Source organism: Microcaecilia unicolor, chromosome 10 (assembly GCF_901765095.1).
Source record: "Microcaecilia unicolor chromosome 10, aMicUni1.1, whole genome shotgun sequence".
NCBI lineage: Eukaryota > Metazoa > Chordata > Amphibia > Gymnophiona > Siphonopidae > Microcaecilia > Microcaecilia unicolor.
The window spans coordinates 161,000,140-161,014,772 of record NC_044040.1 but is presented as its reverse complement, the minus strand read 5'-3'; the positions used below and the strand labels follow the sequence as shown (position 1 = coordinate 161,014,772).

At 47.4% G+C, this 14,633-nt stretch overlaps 1 protein-coding gene across 9 annotated transcripts in view; it reads left to right on the top strand.

Moving 5' to 3' along the window:
- Nucleotides 1–544: 544 nt before the first annotated feature.
- SPSB4 (splA/ryanodine receptor domain and SOCS box containing 4) overlaps nucleotides 545–14,633 on the top strand; it is a 226,757-nt gene continuing 212,668 nt past the window's right edge. For 2 of the 9 annotated variants that reach the window (XM_030216656.1, XM_030216664.1), the window contains exon 1: nucleotides 7,848–7,946. The gene's annotated coding sequence lies outside the window, so the exon portion shown is untranslated. The other 7 variants (XM_030216659.1, XM_030216662.1, XM_030216661.1 and 4 more) reach the window with 7 other exon arrangements.

Sequence of the window (14,633 nt, the reverse complement as noted above, 5' to 3'; positions counted from 1 at the left end):
CTCGGGGAGGGGGTACATTCTTCTGCCACGCCTTTAAGATTTCTTGCTAGCAGCAACACTGCCCCTCTGCTCTCTCAGCGCCAAGCATACAAGACAGAGCACTATGGGCTTCTCAACCCCTTATTCTTCAGCACGGTTTGCTCTCCCTGCCCCCATCAGAGCGAGCAAACTGCTTGCACGCAGTTTAAATAGGCACATGTCCAATGGAAACCTGACTGCTGAAGTGACCACACATGTGTTACGTGACAGAAGGGGTTAAATAATGCAGACGTTGACTCAGTAAACAGCAAAGGTTCCTGGTAAGCTCCAGGGAGCAAGAAAAGCTTGTCAGGAAATGCTGCAGTTTGTGCAATAGTAAGCAGAGATATATTACCCTTTTTAGCCGGTTGGTGGACTCGGCTTGGTGAGTTTATACTGGTGGGTGTTTAGAGTGTGTGGTAATGGTGATGTACTGAGGGGGAAGGAAGGGGCGTCACCATCTGTTCTGAATTCCCTGGTCATTGGATTAGTAGCCCTCAGTGATGAGATCAGCAGGATCAGCTTTCATGATGGGGTAGTGCATTCACTTCAGCTGCAGGCAGCTCTTCCTATCTGAGCTGAGGCTCTCCTGAAGGAGGTGGGGGGAGAGGGAGCCAGGGTGCTAGTATTCAACACAAAGCAAATTAGCCCGGCAAGGGATGCTTAACCCCCATTCGGAAGAGGCATGGGGGTGGACTGAGAGTTCAGTTTTATGTGAAGGACGCTCAACGACACTTTTTGAATGGTCTTTGTATTTGAGAGAACAGTTGGCGAAGAGTTCCCTGGCTGTGCTGGCTGCCTTTGTGTTCTGCTGTGAGCGATCGTGTGGGTCTTCTGATCAAAGAGTTTTCTCCTCTCCCTTGCATATTTTTTGAAATACTTGCTTTGAGATTCTATACGAAGGCTTTTTTTTTTTCTCTCAGCTATCAGGCTTAAACTTTTATTACCCATTCTTCGGTTATCTTTCTGCTTGGGACCTGGGCTTGAAATAAAGAGAGGCACGTTTCCTGAAATGGTTAACAGCTGCGATTTGGAAGGTTAGTTTTGGCTCCATTGAGAACATAACTTGAAGAAATATCAGTTCCAGATATCTTGCTTCCTAGTTTTTATTTTCCCGGATTTCCTGATAGGTAGTCTCACAGATCTGCGTAATTTGCATTGTTTTTATGGTAAGTTTCATATTTTGGGGGGGCATAAGCACTTTTAGAAAACTGAATAATCTTGGGGGGGTTTTCAGATAAATGTACATTGCATGGATTCTAAATATTTGTATAAGCAATATGATCTGTTGTAGTTCTAACAAGCAATCTGGTACCGTTACCATACGGATAAAAAAGAAAGTAGTTCTTAGACTTTCAGGAGGCACCTTTAAAATTCTATGTGAGTTAATTAAACATTTTTGTAACGTGCTCAGTGTGAGCAGTTCCGATTTATAGGTCTGCAATTACATATTTTCTCTTTTTAATATATCCTCCTTACTTTTAGCTTGTGTGTGGCAAACAGGTAATGATGAATGTGAGGTAAGCTCGTCTTCACTGGAGAGTAACTTTTTGTTGTTGTGGTGTGTGTGTGTGTGTGTGTGTGTGTGTGTTTTTACAACTTCTTCATTGTCTGTTTGGCAGAGCTGGTAATGAAGTTTTATTTGGATTTTAACCAGGCTTCTGTTTGTGAGCCATGTTAACTGCCCACGAATGATGCACTGAAATTAAATGATAGTAGTGTAAGAACTCAAGACCTCTCCGGTGGAGACTGTCATTGTTGTTTTTTTTTTTTAGTACTGTTCGCTGATGATATGGGATGGGTTTAATAAGTATGTATTTTTTAAATTAAATTCTTTTCCAACATAATCAAAGTTTGAAATAAATATTCAAAAGTGATTGCGAATGTCAGTCTGTTTTGGAGGCAAAATTAATTTTACAAAAATATACTGGAATGGGCTGAAATTGGTGTATTGAAAAACCAGTAAAAAGTTTAAAAATGGGCAAAATTGAACTAGGGGTTCCAGAGAAGTAATTCCTCCCCCCCCCCCCCCCTAAAATAGCCCAATGCATTTCTGTGGGAGCAGGAATTCCAGCTGCCTACAGCATAGAAGATTTAACAGAATAGGATGAAACTTGATATGTGGGTAAAAAACAGTAAAACGTCACCTGAAATTTGAAAATGGAGAAATAATCCAGGGTTCCAATAAGTTCTCCCCCCTCCCCCCCCCCTCAGAAATGGCCTGTGCATTTCTATGGAGGGGAAAAAAGTTTCAGCAGCTGTAACATAAAAACTTAACATAGTGAAACATAGCAGTTAATTCTCATGTCAAACTTCCTCTCGGTTCTGTTATCCCCACTCCCAAGTGCTACCCCCTCACAATTGTCCATAATCCTGCAAACTGCCAACAAGCCTATCTGGTGTCAGATCAAAGAAAAGCAAGGTGCAGTGCCCCCACGGGTGCACGGAACCGACTATAACATGGCGCCGTGCCCCGACGGGCATGCGCGCCAATGCCAGCGGGGTGCGAGTGGGGCGCGGTGGCCAAGTTCCCGCTGCCCAGGGGCACCCCGCTGGTAAGGGTGGAGAGTAAAAGGGGTTTAAAAACCTCTGGACGGAGCCCGGACGTCCACTTCTGGCGTCCGGGCACCTGTCTGCAGCACGGAGACTGCGCCAACCATGAAGCGACCCAGACCGTCCCCAGTGAGCACTCCGTGAGTGCGGACTCGTGCGCCGAACGGCTGCCAAGTGCCCTCGGCCCCACGGGAGTAGGGTGCAGGCGGGGCGCTTCTTCAGATCCGGTCCCCGTGTGGTCGGAGCGCCAGAGATATCACGCATGCTGAGGGGTCCCATCGCAGTGAGTGATTCGGCGGAGGACGTTAGATCGGGATCCGGTGGAGGAACTTGCAGATCGGCAGCAGGCCATGTGGCATCTTGGTCACAGCATCTGAACTCCGGGCGTCCCGGGCAGAGCATCATAGTGGGTGCCGGGTAGGGATTAAAAATGATAATGCTAATAAAATAGAGCAACTGTCTGATCCCAAATCCCACCCTGGGAGTGGATGGTGTGCAATGCTGAGAAGGAAGAGACTGTGAAGGAGTGGTGAGGATACAGCGAGTGATCCTGACATAATATGGTGGCAGTGGTGGGATCCCCTTTGAGCCCATGGTGTTGAACAGAGAAAGGTCCTGAGCGGAAAAGGCGTCAGTCTCCCGAGGAGGTCTCCAGTGTGGAGATAGTGAGAGCGGTCGAGTCCCAGAGGAGAGTGGGAGTAGTTCCAGAGTCCAGTCCGGACGGAGAGCCAGAGTGAGGTGGAGGCCTGAAGGTTCCTGAAGCCCAGCGAGGGGGCCAACGCTGACAAAGGCGCATTACTCGCTTACCCAGGTAAAGGGTGCCTAGGGAGGAGGCGAGGGAGGATACAGTAATCGGGGAAGCACAGTTCCTGTGCATTATCGTTTATTTATTTGTTTACTATACCGTCACTTATTGCATTGCAAATCAGAACGGTTTACACAACTAAAAAAAATAAAAAGACTTTGTGAGAAACCGCACTTGGGTGGTTGTTTTTCTTTCTTTTTCCAGGTGCCGTGAATCCAGTGGACAGGATGGATCCCAAAGAACTGTTTGCGTTTATGACGCATCAATTTCAGCAGCAGCAGCAGGAACTAGCTCATCAGCTTATGGAAGAGTCGTTGGCTGCTTCCCGGGCTCAGCAGCAGCCTCTCTTGGACTTATTCCAGGAGTTGCTTCGAGGTGGAGGGCGGTTGCTGGGAATGGGGTCGGATGGAAGAGTGGATTGAGCAGAAGGAGTGGTTGGAGTAGGAGGACCTCCAGGAGTGAACTGGCTGCCGTAGGGTAAGCTGACTGAGTCGGACAATATTGAGGATTTTAGGGGCATTTGAAAGGGTGGTGGAGGCTGCAGGATGGCCCCAGGAACAATGGGCAATTCGATTAGCCCCTGCGCTGTCAGGTGAGGCTTTGGCCGCCTTTAGGGCTTTGCCTACACTGGAAGTGGCGGACTATACCAAATTGAAAGAAGCTATTCTTGACAGGTATGGTGTGAGCCGACAGACAGATAGGAGACGATTCAGAGAATTACGCTGGGTGGAGAGTGAAACACCCCGGGCTTTGGCTTAAAAGCTCTTGCATTTAGCAGGAAAGTGGTTAGAGCCTGAAAAGAGATCTATGAATCAGGTAATGCAAGAGCTTGTACTAGAACAATTTTTGGAGGCACTACCTGAAATGTTTTAGGTGGATTTGATAAAGAAGGGGTGTGCGTCGCTTGAGGAGGCCATTAAAAGCATGGAATGCTTCCTGGAGGCCCAGCGGTGTGAAGGGAGAGGGGGGCGAATGGGAGAGAAGGTGGCAAGGGTAACAGGGGCCAGACCTTCCATGAATGAGGAGAGAATGTGTTACAGGTGTGGAAGGAAAGGACATCTGAGGAAGGACTGTTTTGCGAAATTAGGGATCACCTCTTACTCCCAGGGGCCGGTGGTGAAGCAATTGAGGCAAGAAGTGGAGATATGTGGGGTTTGGGTCAATGCTCTGCTAGATTCAGGTGCTGATCAGACCATGCTGTCTCGGCCCCTGTGGGAAAGAATAAAGGGAAAGAGGGGAGTATGTAATGGTAATAGGATCCAGGAGGTCAGCATTCAGTGTGTCCACGGGACCACACTACATATCCCCTTAAGAGGGTTAGTATAAAAGTTCCTTTAGGGTCACACTGGGTATGGGTGGCAATATTACCCCGGCTACCTCAGGAGCTAATTTTGGGGAGGGATTGGCCCTCATATGCACACTGTTTCAGGGAAAAGGAAGGGTTGGTCGTTACTCGGGGGCAGGGAAAAGAGCGAGAAAAGGTAGAGCAAAACTTATCGCATATTTTTCCTTTTCATGTGGAGGTTCTAGGGGTACCTGGGAAGACTCGGGAGTCTGGGCAGTTAAAAATATTAATGCAGAGGCGCAGGGCTCAGACAATGAAAGAGATTGAGCAAGTAGGGGAGTTTCCTGAGGATCCTGAGGAGTTGTTGAGCAGGTTCCCTTATTTTATCAGGGAACAGGAGTCAGATCTCACATTGAAATATGCTTGGGAATGGGCGAGGGAGCCTGGGGGGGAGGGGCATACAGGGGCCCAAGTTTGTGATAGAGAATGGTTTACTGTTTAGGGCAGTGAGGATGAGATTAAACAACTTATTGTACCTAGGGGATTCCGGAATTTGGTGATACAGTTAGCGCATGACCATCCTCTGGGAGGACATAAAGGGGTCCAGAATACAGTGAGACAGTTACTAGGTCGGTTTTACTGGCCTGGAGTATACAAAGAGGTAGAGGAATACTGTAAGTCCTGTGCGGTATGTCAGAAACTGGCAGAGAAAGGGCCAGGTCCTGCCCCATTGCACCCTCTTCCCCGAATTGAGAATCCATGTGGGAGATTGGCAATGGATATTATTGGTCCCCTGATTAAGTCCAAAAGAGGATTTTCTTATATTCTAGTGATTGTGGATGTGGCTACCCCTTTTTCCTGGGCCATACCCTTGCGAAATATCTCGGCCAAGGTTATTGCTGCGGAGCTGATTCGGATTTTTTGTGAGGTCGGCTTTCCTAGGGAGGTGTTAACTGATAGGGGAACCAATTTTCTTTCTCGCACCCTTTGGTATTAAACACATTTGTACTTCAGCCTATCACCCTCAAACCAATGGCTTAGTGGAGAGGTTCAACAAAACTTTGAAGATGTTGTTAAGGAAGGGGTTTGAATCACACTATGAAAACTGGGATCAACTTTTGCCTTTTGCGTTGTATGTATCTAAAGAATGTGTGCAGGCCTCCCTAGGAGTATCCCCCTTTGAATTATTGTATGGGCGAGCTCCGAGAAAGGTGTTGGATATTCTCCGGGAACAATGGGTACCACCGGAAAGGGTAGGGTTACCATTTTGTGTCCTCTGAAAAAGAGGACACATGTCACGCCCTCTGCCCCGCCCACATCATGCCCATACCTCGCCATGCCACGCCCATTTCGGGTCCTCATTCCGCCCCCTATTCCCCTCCCTGTCACATAGTCCCCTCCCCCGCCCCCAGTCACATACCCCCGCGCCCCCCATCACATACCCCCCCGCGCACCCCCTCCCGTCACATACCCCCCCTCACTATCTAGCCTTGGTGGTCTAGTGACGTCTTCGGGGCAGGAAAGAGCCCCCTCTTTCCTGCCCGGAGCGCTGCCTGCCCTTGCCTGATCCTCCTCGGTCTCGGCTGGGATTCAAAATGGCCACCGAGAGTTGAAGCGGCCTCGCGAGACTTCAACTCTCAGTGGCCATTTTGAATCCCCAGCCGAGACCGAGAAGGATGATGGACAAGGGAGGCAGCGCTCCGGGCAGGAAAGAGGGGGCTCTTTCCTGCCCCGAAGACGTCACTAGGCCACCAGGGAACATGGTAGGGGAGGGGAGATGAGACCAGACCCACGGCGACGATTGCACGCACGCCTGCGCCCACGTTTGTCCAGAAATCCGGACAAACGTGTGTGCGGGCAAAATCCGCCGGACGCCCCGGACATGCCCTCAAAAAGAGGACATGTCCGGGGAAATCCGGACAAATGGTAACCCTAGGAAAGGGAGGATAAAACGGTAGTAGAATATCTTCATGATTTGAAAGGTCGGTTACAGAGGTTAGGCACTTATTCCCGAGATAATCTGGAGAAAGCCCAAAGTTATCAGAAGATTCATTATGATCGGGGAGCGCAGGTCAGAGTATTTCAGGAAGGGATAAGGTGGTGGTTAGGGTTCCGGATAATCCACATAAATTTTTAAGTAAATGGAAGGGACCCTGTACGGTGAGGAAACGGTTGGGCCCAGTCACTTATGAGGTATGGAATGAGCAAGGGAAGCCTCAGACCTATCATGTGAACTTGCTCAAGCCTTGGCAGGAAAGGAGAGCCTATTGGGCAAAAGGGGAGGAGGAACCCGAGGAGGACTTAGGACCTCAGATATCAAAGTTTTTTATTCCTAGGAAAGTGACAGAGGGAGACAGCTTAGAGGATCCGCAAATGGCACAGATGCAAGCTCTGTTGTTGGAGTTTCAGGATGTTCTTACAGCTTGTCCAGGGGAGACGCACTTAATCATGCATGAAATTGTGATGGAGAAAGGGAGGGTGGTTCGTCAGCGGCCCTATAGGTTATCCCCGGGTAAACAGCAGGAGATAGTTAAACAAGTGCAGGAAATGCTGACTTTGGGGGTGATCGAGGAATTCATTAGTCCGTGGGCAAGTCCTGTGGTGTTAGTGCCTAGGAGAGACGGAGCCTGGCGTTTTTGTATTGATTTAAGGCAAGTTAATGCGCTTTCTGTGCCAGATGATTATCCTATGCCCCGTATTGAGGATTTGATAGGCTAGGTTCAGCACAGTTCTTGTCTACTCTTAACTTAACAAAGGGGTACTGGCAAATTCCTCTAGCGAGAGAGGCTCGGCCTAAAACAGCTTTTTGTACCCTGCTTGGGTTGTTTCAATGCAAGCGAATGCCATTTGGCTTAAATTCAGCTGCGGCTTCTTGCCAGCGCCTTCTGGACAGAGTTTTGAGATCACACCAGGAATACGCTGCTGCATATTTGGATGATATAACTGCGTATCTCTCTAAAGACAATTTAAAAACAATATTATTTTTTGCCAGATCCCCCTAATTCCCCCAAACAGGACCCCCAAATGCCCTTACTACCCAAAAATAGTTTAATTAATTAATCCCCCCCCAAGGCCCTGTCCAGGCCCCGATTTCAGGCCTACTCTGAGCTTCAGAACCTTACTGAGCATGTGCAAAACCTGCCATTACCAGTAATGCTCTCTGCCTCTCCTTCATTCACAGCCAGCCAGCCATCCATCCATCAGTGTTGGTCACAAACAACTCCTGCTCCTAAAAATCCCATCTCTGCAGCCCTGAGGACCCCTTCAGCACTCCAAAAGGAAAAGGTAACTTTGTATTTAACCATATTTCATAATCATTCATAGTACAGATTGGGAGACTCATGTAGCTCAGGTTAGGGGGGTATTGCAATCTTTTCGGGAAGCAGGTCTCACATTTAACCCCCAGAAATGCCATTTTGCACAGCGAGAGGTAAAATACTTGGGCTATCAGGTAAGAAATGGACAGGTTAAGCCTTTGTGGGATAAAGTGAAGAGTATTCAGGAGTTTCCCCTTCCTACAAATAAAAAAAATGCTAAGAAGTTTTTTGGGATTAATAGGTTATTACAGAAGATTTATACCTCACTTCGCATCCCGAGCTGCCCCCTTGATGGATATGTTGAAGGAGAATAGGCCGCATCAGCTTCGGTGGCAGGAGGACTCAGAAAGGGTATTTGCTGGGTTAAGGTCTGCATTATGCCAGGAGCCTCTGCTTAAAGCAGTGGACTTTGAGAAGTCGTTTGTATTACATACAGATGCATCTGGAGTAGGATTAGGGGCGGTGTTATCGCAAGTGCATGAGGGAGAGGAACACCCGATTATGTATTTGAGCAGGAAGCTTCTCCCTCATGAAACTCGGTATGCCACGATCGAGAGAGAGTGCCTAGCAATTAAGTGGGCGATACAAGCTTGTGAGTTCTATCTTGAGGGGCGTCCCTTTAAGCTGGTTACTGATCATGCCCCCTTAAAGTGGCTGGGTCAGATGAAGAACCATAATGCTAGATTAATGAGGTGGTATTTGGCGTTGCAACCATTTCAATTTTGGGTGGAACATCAAGCAGGGAACTTAATGCAGCATGTAGATGTTCTGTCTAGGATTGCTAGTCCGGTGGGAAAAGAAGGAAAAAACAAACGGACTAGCAATCGTTTGACTGGGGGGGGGGGAGGGGTATGTGAGGAGCAAAGAAACTACAAAGCCCAGAAGGCAGTGCAGCACCAGAGAAATTCAGAACTAAAACTACAAAGCCCAAAAGGCAGTGCAACATCAGAGAAACTAGGAACTAAGAAACTACAAGGCCCAGAAGGCAGTGCAGCAACAGCAGAGGGATCAGGTGAAGGGAGAGGAGTCTATGCAAGAAAGGGAGGAGCTGGGGGTTGATTGGGAAATGGAATCAGATGTGGGAGGGGAGGAGCCCCTAGATCGAGAGGAAGAGGAGGAGAGAATGGAACTAGAGAAGGTGAAGAAGGAGAGAATGAGGAGGAAATGGAAGTAGTGGTGGAGGGCTCTTAAAGTGAGTTATGAACTGAACATGAGAGAGTGAATGAAGACTTGGTGGATTGACCTGGTGGGTGGATGTCGGAGGATTTGTGCTGACAAATGAGGGAGGTGGGTCATTAGGTCTAAGAGTGAGAAAGTGATTTAGACCATATTGCTGTTAAGTTGAACTGTATTGAAAGCAGTGCTAAGCTGTACTCTGTTGAAAGTTGGACTATACCGGGGTAGAGGGGAAGGACTGGAAGACTTAAAGAAGAGTAGATGTATTAAGGAGATAATAAAGCACTTCTAGTGAATCTCCTGTTTTCCTGAGACACTGATTGCAGACCTTTAACCCTGGGAGTGGATGGTTGTACAATGCTGAGAAGGAAGAGACTGTGAAGGAGTGGTGAGGATACAACGAGTGATCCTGACAGTGGCTGTATTGCTTGGTATGGAAGGAAAATGGGGAGGATAGTTAAGGGATGAGAATAGTAGTGTGGGTTGTAAGTCCAAGCTGCATAGAGATAGGGTCCTTGTTGCCAGGGGACCCCCTATGACGGTGCCGAAAGCAGTGTAGTTCTGCAGAGCCTCCCTTGGCTGGGGGGAACCTCAACCATAGCTGTCTAATGCCACTCTGAGCTGGCCACTGGGGCTATCTGATTTGGGAGTTTTTCTGATGGGCGAAGAAACTGTTTTGTCCTGGGGGTGGGTGGGGTGGAGGAGTTTCCTGCTGTAGTCCTTCTCCGCTTGGGTCTCCTATCCTGTGTTCTCCACTTTGGCATGACTGCTGCTTCCACTGCTGTTGTGGGTTTGCCTGCAGTCTTCTTCTTTTTGCAAACCTTGCTCCCGGTGTCTTTTGGTTTCATGGGGTTGGTCTCAGGCTTGGTGACAGGTTTCCTCTTTCCTTGTGTTGGGCTTTGTCTGTGGCTACTAATGGCCTGGCAGCTGGCTCTTTGCAACTGCCCTGTTACCTCCATCCTGTTTTTGCGGTTCTCTGATCCGCTCTGATCCTTTAGTGCTGGTAACATTTCACTCCCTTCTGAGGGTCCTGTCGGCTGGGTCTAGGGGTGGTGGCTGGGCTGGCTGATCGCCTTTCCAGAGCTGGCCATGTCTTCTGTTCTCTGCATCCAGAATTCTGTACAAATGAACTGGGGTGTGCTGACACCAATCTGGGAGTCAACTACTGGCTTCTGGTTACAACGATGGCCACTAACACTCACTGCATAGATGTCTGCCACTACATGGCCATCCACTGCTAGGTCTTCTCTGATGTACGGTCACTTGCTTCTGTCTGTTCCCAGATGATGAAAATCCATGCCTTTGTGCTTCTTTCGAGTGGGTGGTGCTATGCTGCGGGGGGGGGGGGGGGGCTGCAGGGTAGATCTTCATAGGAAAACGGATGCCACAGAAATAGTTAAAATCCAGCCTCTTTCAACTAAGCCAAGAGTTGGACAGAAGAAAGCTGAAAGCATGCAGCACTGTATACTTAGACTCCTGGGTTTATTTATTTATTATGTCTCCTGATAGCTGCTGCATAGGTATAGTAACCCTTTAAAAGCTTTGAGTCCTCATGGCTTTCTAGTTTTAGCTGCTCCTCTCCGTATTACAAAGGCTTCCAACATAGTAAATCCTCCACGTGGTCTTGATCTTCTGCGTGAGGGGGGGGGGAGGGAAATATCAGCTGAGGGCTGTTCTCTTCAGGCCAAAGATCCACTGCTACTGCTGCATGATACAGAGGATGCTGCAACATGTAAATGCATGCTGAAGAGGGCTCCATGCCTTGTGGGGGCTGCCTTTAATGGCTGTTGCCTGTCCTGTTGGCAAGGATGCTGAGAGGGGGTGGGGGAAAAAATTCCCCGGGCCCAGCCTCTAAGGGGGTCCCGTGTTCAGGCCCGGTGCCGGCAAGCTTCTTCCTGCCTGCTTCCGGGTCTGTCCTCCCCTTCACCTGCATGCCAACCAGGATCCGCATGATGCATTTATGCTATATCAACATTAATGTAATCATCCGGGTCCCGACTCCTGGCATGGACAGGAGCAGTGCAGGAGAGGACAGGTCAAGGGAGCAGACAGAAAGGTTTGGGGGCGACAGCCCGAGTGTGGGAAGTGGGGGCACGTCAGCGGCGTGCCAGGTGGGGGGTATACGCATGCAGCGGTCCAGTCCTGCCCCAGGCCCGGCTGTCGGCGGCCCTGCCCAATTGGCCCCTTCACTCCCGTTGCACAGCAATGATGTAGCCGGCAATTCTCATTGCTTCCACGATAGCTGGGGAGCCATGTGCGCATGTGTATGGGGAGGGGGGGGGGGGGTGCAGGCAAGGCGGCATAATTCCTTGTTATCCTTGGCTGCCATGCACATGGGAGAGGTATGGCAGGTCAGTTATCTGTATGTGTAGGTTGCAATAGGTATAAATGATATCTTTGGTTCAGACTTGGAGAAATTAGTTATTACCTGGGATTTTCTAAGCCAAATGTATAACTTTTATATATTGTTCCCAATGTATCTGGGACTTACTCTAGTTTTATGGTGCTGCTGTTCTTTAGATATATTTTGAGTATTGATATATATATGTATATATACAAATATTTATGCTTGTTGTTCATTTGATTTGGTCTCATAATGTTAATATACAGCTCGGGGAGGGGGTACATTCTTCTGCCACGCCTTTAAGATTTCTTGCTAGCAGCAACACTGCCCCTCTGCTCTCTCAGCGCCAAGCATACAAGACAGAGCACTATGGGCTTCTCAACCCCTTATTCTTCAGCACGGTTTGCTCTCCCTGCCCCCATCAGAGCGAGCAAACTGCTTGCATGCAGTTTAAATAGGCACATGTCCAATGGAAACCTGACTGCTGAAGTGACCACACATGTGTTACAAGACAGAAGGGGTTAAAAAATGCTGATGTGGACTCAGTAAACAGCAAAGGTTCCTGGTAAGCTCCAGGGAACAAGAAAAGCTTGTCAGGAAATGCAGTTTGTGCAATAGTAAGTAAGCAGAGATATATTACCCTTTTAGCCGGTTGGTGGACTCGGCTTGGTGAGTTTGTACTGGTGGGTGTTTAGAGTGTGTGGTGATGTACTGAGAGGGGGAAGGAAGGGGCGTCACCATCTGTTCTGAATTCCCTGGTCATTGGATTAGTAGCCCTCTGTGATGAGATCAGCAGGATCAGCTTTCATGATGGGGTAGTGCATTCACTTCAGCTGCAGGCAGCTCTTCCTATCTGAGCCCAGGCTCTCCTGAAGGAGGTGGGGGAGAGGGAGCCAGGGTGCTAATATTCAACACAAAGCAAATTAGCCTGGCAAGGGATGCTTAACCAGCATGCGGAAGAGGCATGGGGGTGGACTGAGTTCGGTTTTTATCTGAAGGACGCTCAGCAACACTTTTTGAATGGTCTTTGTATTTGAGAGAACAGTTGGCGAAGAGTTTCCTGGCTGTGCTGGTTGCCTTTGTGTTCTGCTGCTGAGTGTGTGGATCTTCTGATCAAGGAGTTTTCTCCTCTCCCTTGCATATTTTTTGAAATACTTGCTTTGAGATTATGTACGAAGGCTTTTTTTTTCTCTCTCAGCTATCAGGCTTAAACTTTTATTACCCATTCTTCGGTTATCTTTCTGCTTGGGACCTGGGCTTGAAATAAAGAGAGGCACGTTTCCTGAAATGGTTAACAGCTGCGATTTGGAAGGTTAGTTTTGGCTCCATCCAGAACATAACTTGAAGAAATATCAGTTCCAGATATCTTGCTTCCTAGTTTTTTATTTTCCCGGATTTCCTGATAGGTAGTCTCACAGATCTGCATAATTTGGCATTGTTTTTATGGTAAGTTTTATATTTTGGGGGGTATAAGCACTTTTTGAAAACTGAATAATCTTGGGGTTTTTTTCAGATAAATGTATATTGCATGGATTCTAAATATTTGTATAAGCAATATGATCTGTTGTAGTTCTAACAAGCAATCTGGTACCGTTACCATACGGATAAAAGAAAGTAGTTCTTAGACTTTCAGGAAGCATCTTTAAAATTCCATGTGAGTTAATGAAGCATTTTTTGTAACGTGCTCAGTGTGAGCAGTTCCGATTTATAGGTCTGCAATTACATATTTTCTCTCTTTAATATATCCTCCTTACTTTTAGCTTGTGTGTGGCAAACAGGTAATGATGAATGTGAGGTAAATTCGTCTTCAGTGGAGAGTAACTTTTTGTTGTTTGTGTGGTTTTTTTTTTTTTTTTTGCAACTTATTCATTGTCTGTTTGGCAGAGCTGGTACTGAAGTTTTATTTGGATTTTAACCAGGCTTCTGTTTTGTGGGCAGTTAATATGGCTCACAATGATGCACTGAAATTAAATGATAGTAGTGTAAGAACTCAAGACCTCCCGTGGAGACTGTCATTGTTTTTTTTTTTTAGTACTGTTCGCTGATGATATGGGATGGTTTTATAAGTATGTATTTTTTTAATTAAATTCTTTTCCAATATAGTAACATAGTAGATGACAGCAGAAAAAGACCTGCATGGTCCATCCAGTCTGCCCAACAAGATAAACTCATATGTGCTACTTTTTGGGTATACCCTACTTTGATTTGTACCTGTCCTCTTCAGAGCACAGATCGTATAAGTCTCCCAGCACTATCCCGCCTCCCAACCACCAGTCCCACCTCCCACCACCGGCGTTTGAAATAAATATTCAAAAGTCTGTTTTGGAGGCAAAATTAATTTTACAAATATAATGGAATGGGCTGAAATTGGTGTATTGAAAAACCAGGTAAAAAGACAAATAGTTAAAAAATGGGCAAACTGAACTAGGGGTTCCAGAGAAGTAATTCCCCCCCCAACCAAAAAAAAAAAAATGGCCCAATGCATTTCTGTGGGAGCAGGAATTCCAGCTGCCTACAGCATAGAAGATTTAACAGAATAGGATGAAACTTGATATGTGGGTAAAAAACGGTAAAAAGTCACATGAAATTTGAAAATGGAGAAATAATTCAGGGTTCCAATAAGTTCTCCCCACCCCCTCAGAAATGGCCTGTGCATTTCTATGGAGGGGAAAAAAAGTTTCAGCAGCTGTAGCATAAAAACTTAACATAGTGAAACATAGCAGTTAATTCTCATTTCAAACTTTCTCTCTGTTCTGTTATCCCCACTCCCAAGTACTACCCCCTCACAATTGTCCATTATCCTGCAAACTGCCAACAAGCCTGTCTGGTGTCAGATCAAAGAAAAGCAAGGCGCAGTGCCCCCACGGGTGCATGGAGCAGACTGTAACATTGCGCCGTGACGGGCATGCGTGCCAATGCCAGCAGAGTGTGAGCGGGGCGCGGTGGGCAAGTCATCCGCATTGCCGGTGGGCGCCAGGTAGGGATTAAAAATGATAATGCTAATAAAATAGAGCAACTGTCTGATCCCAAATTGCTGCTGCACCGCATTACAGGGAGACGCCATACGGTCGGGGACTGCGCCCAATCCCTCCCAGCCCCGCACTTTCCAATGCTCTCCCTCTTAATGAATGCAAA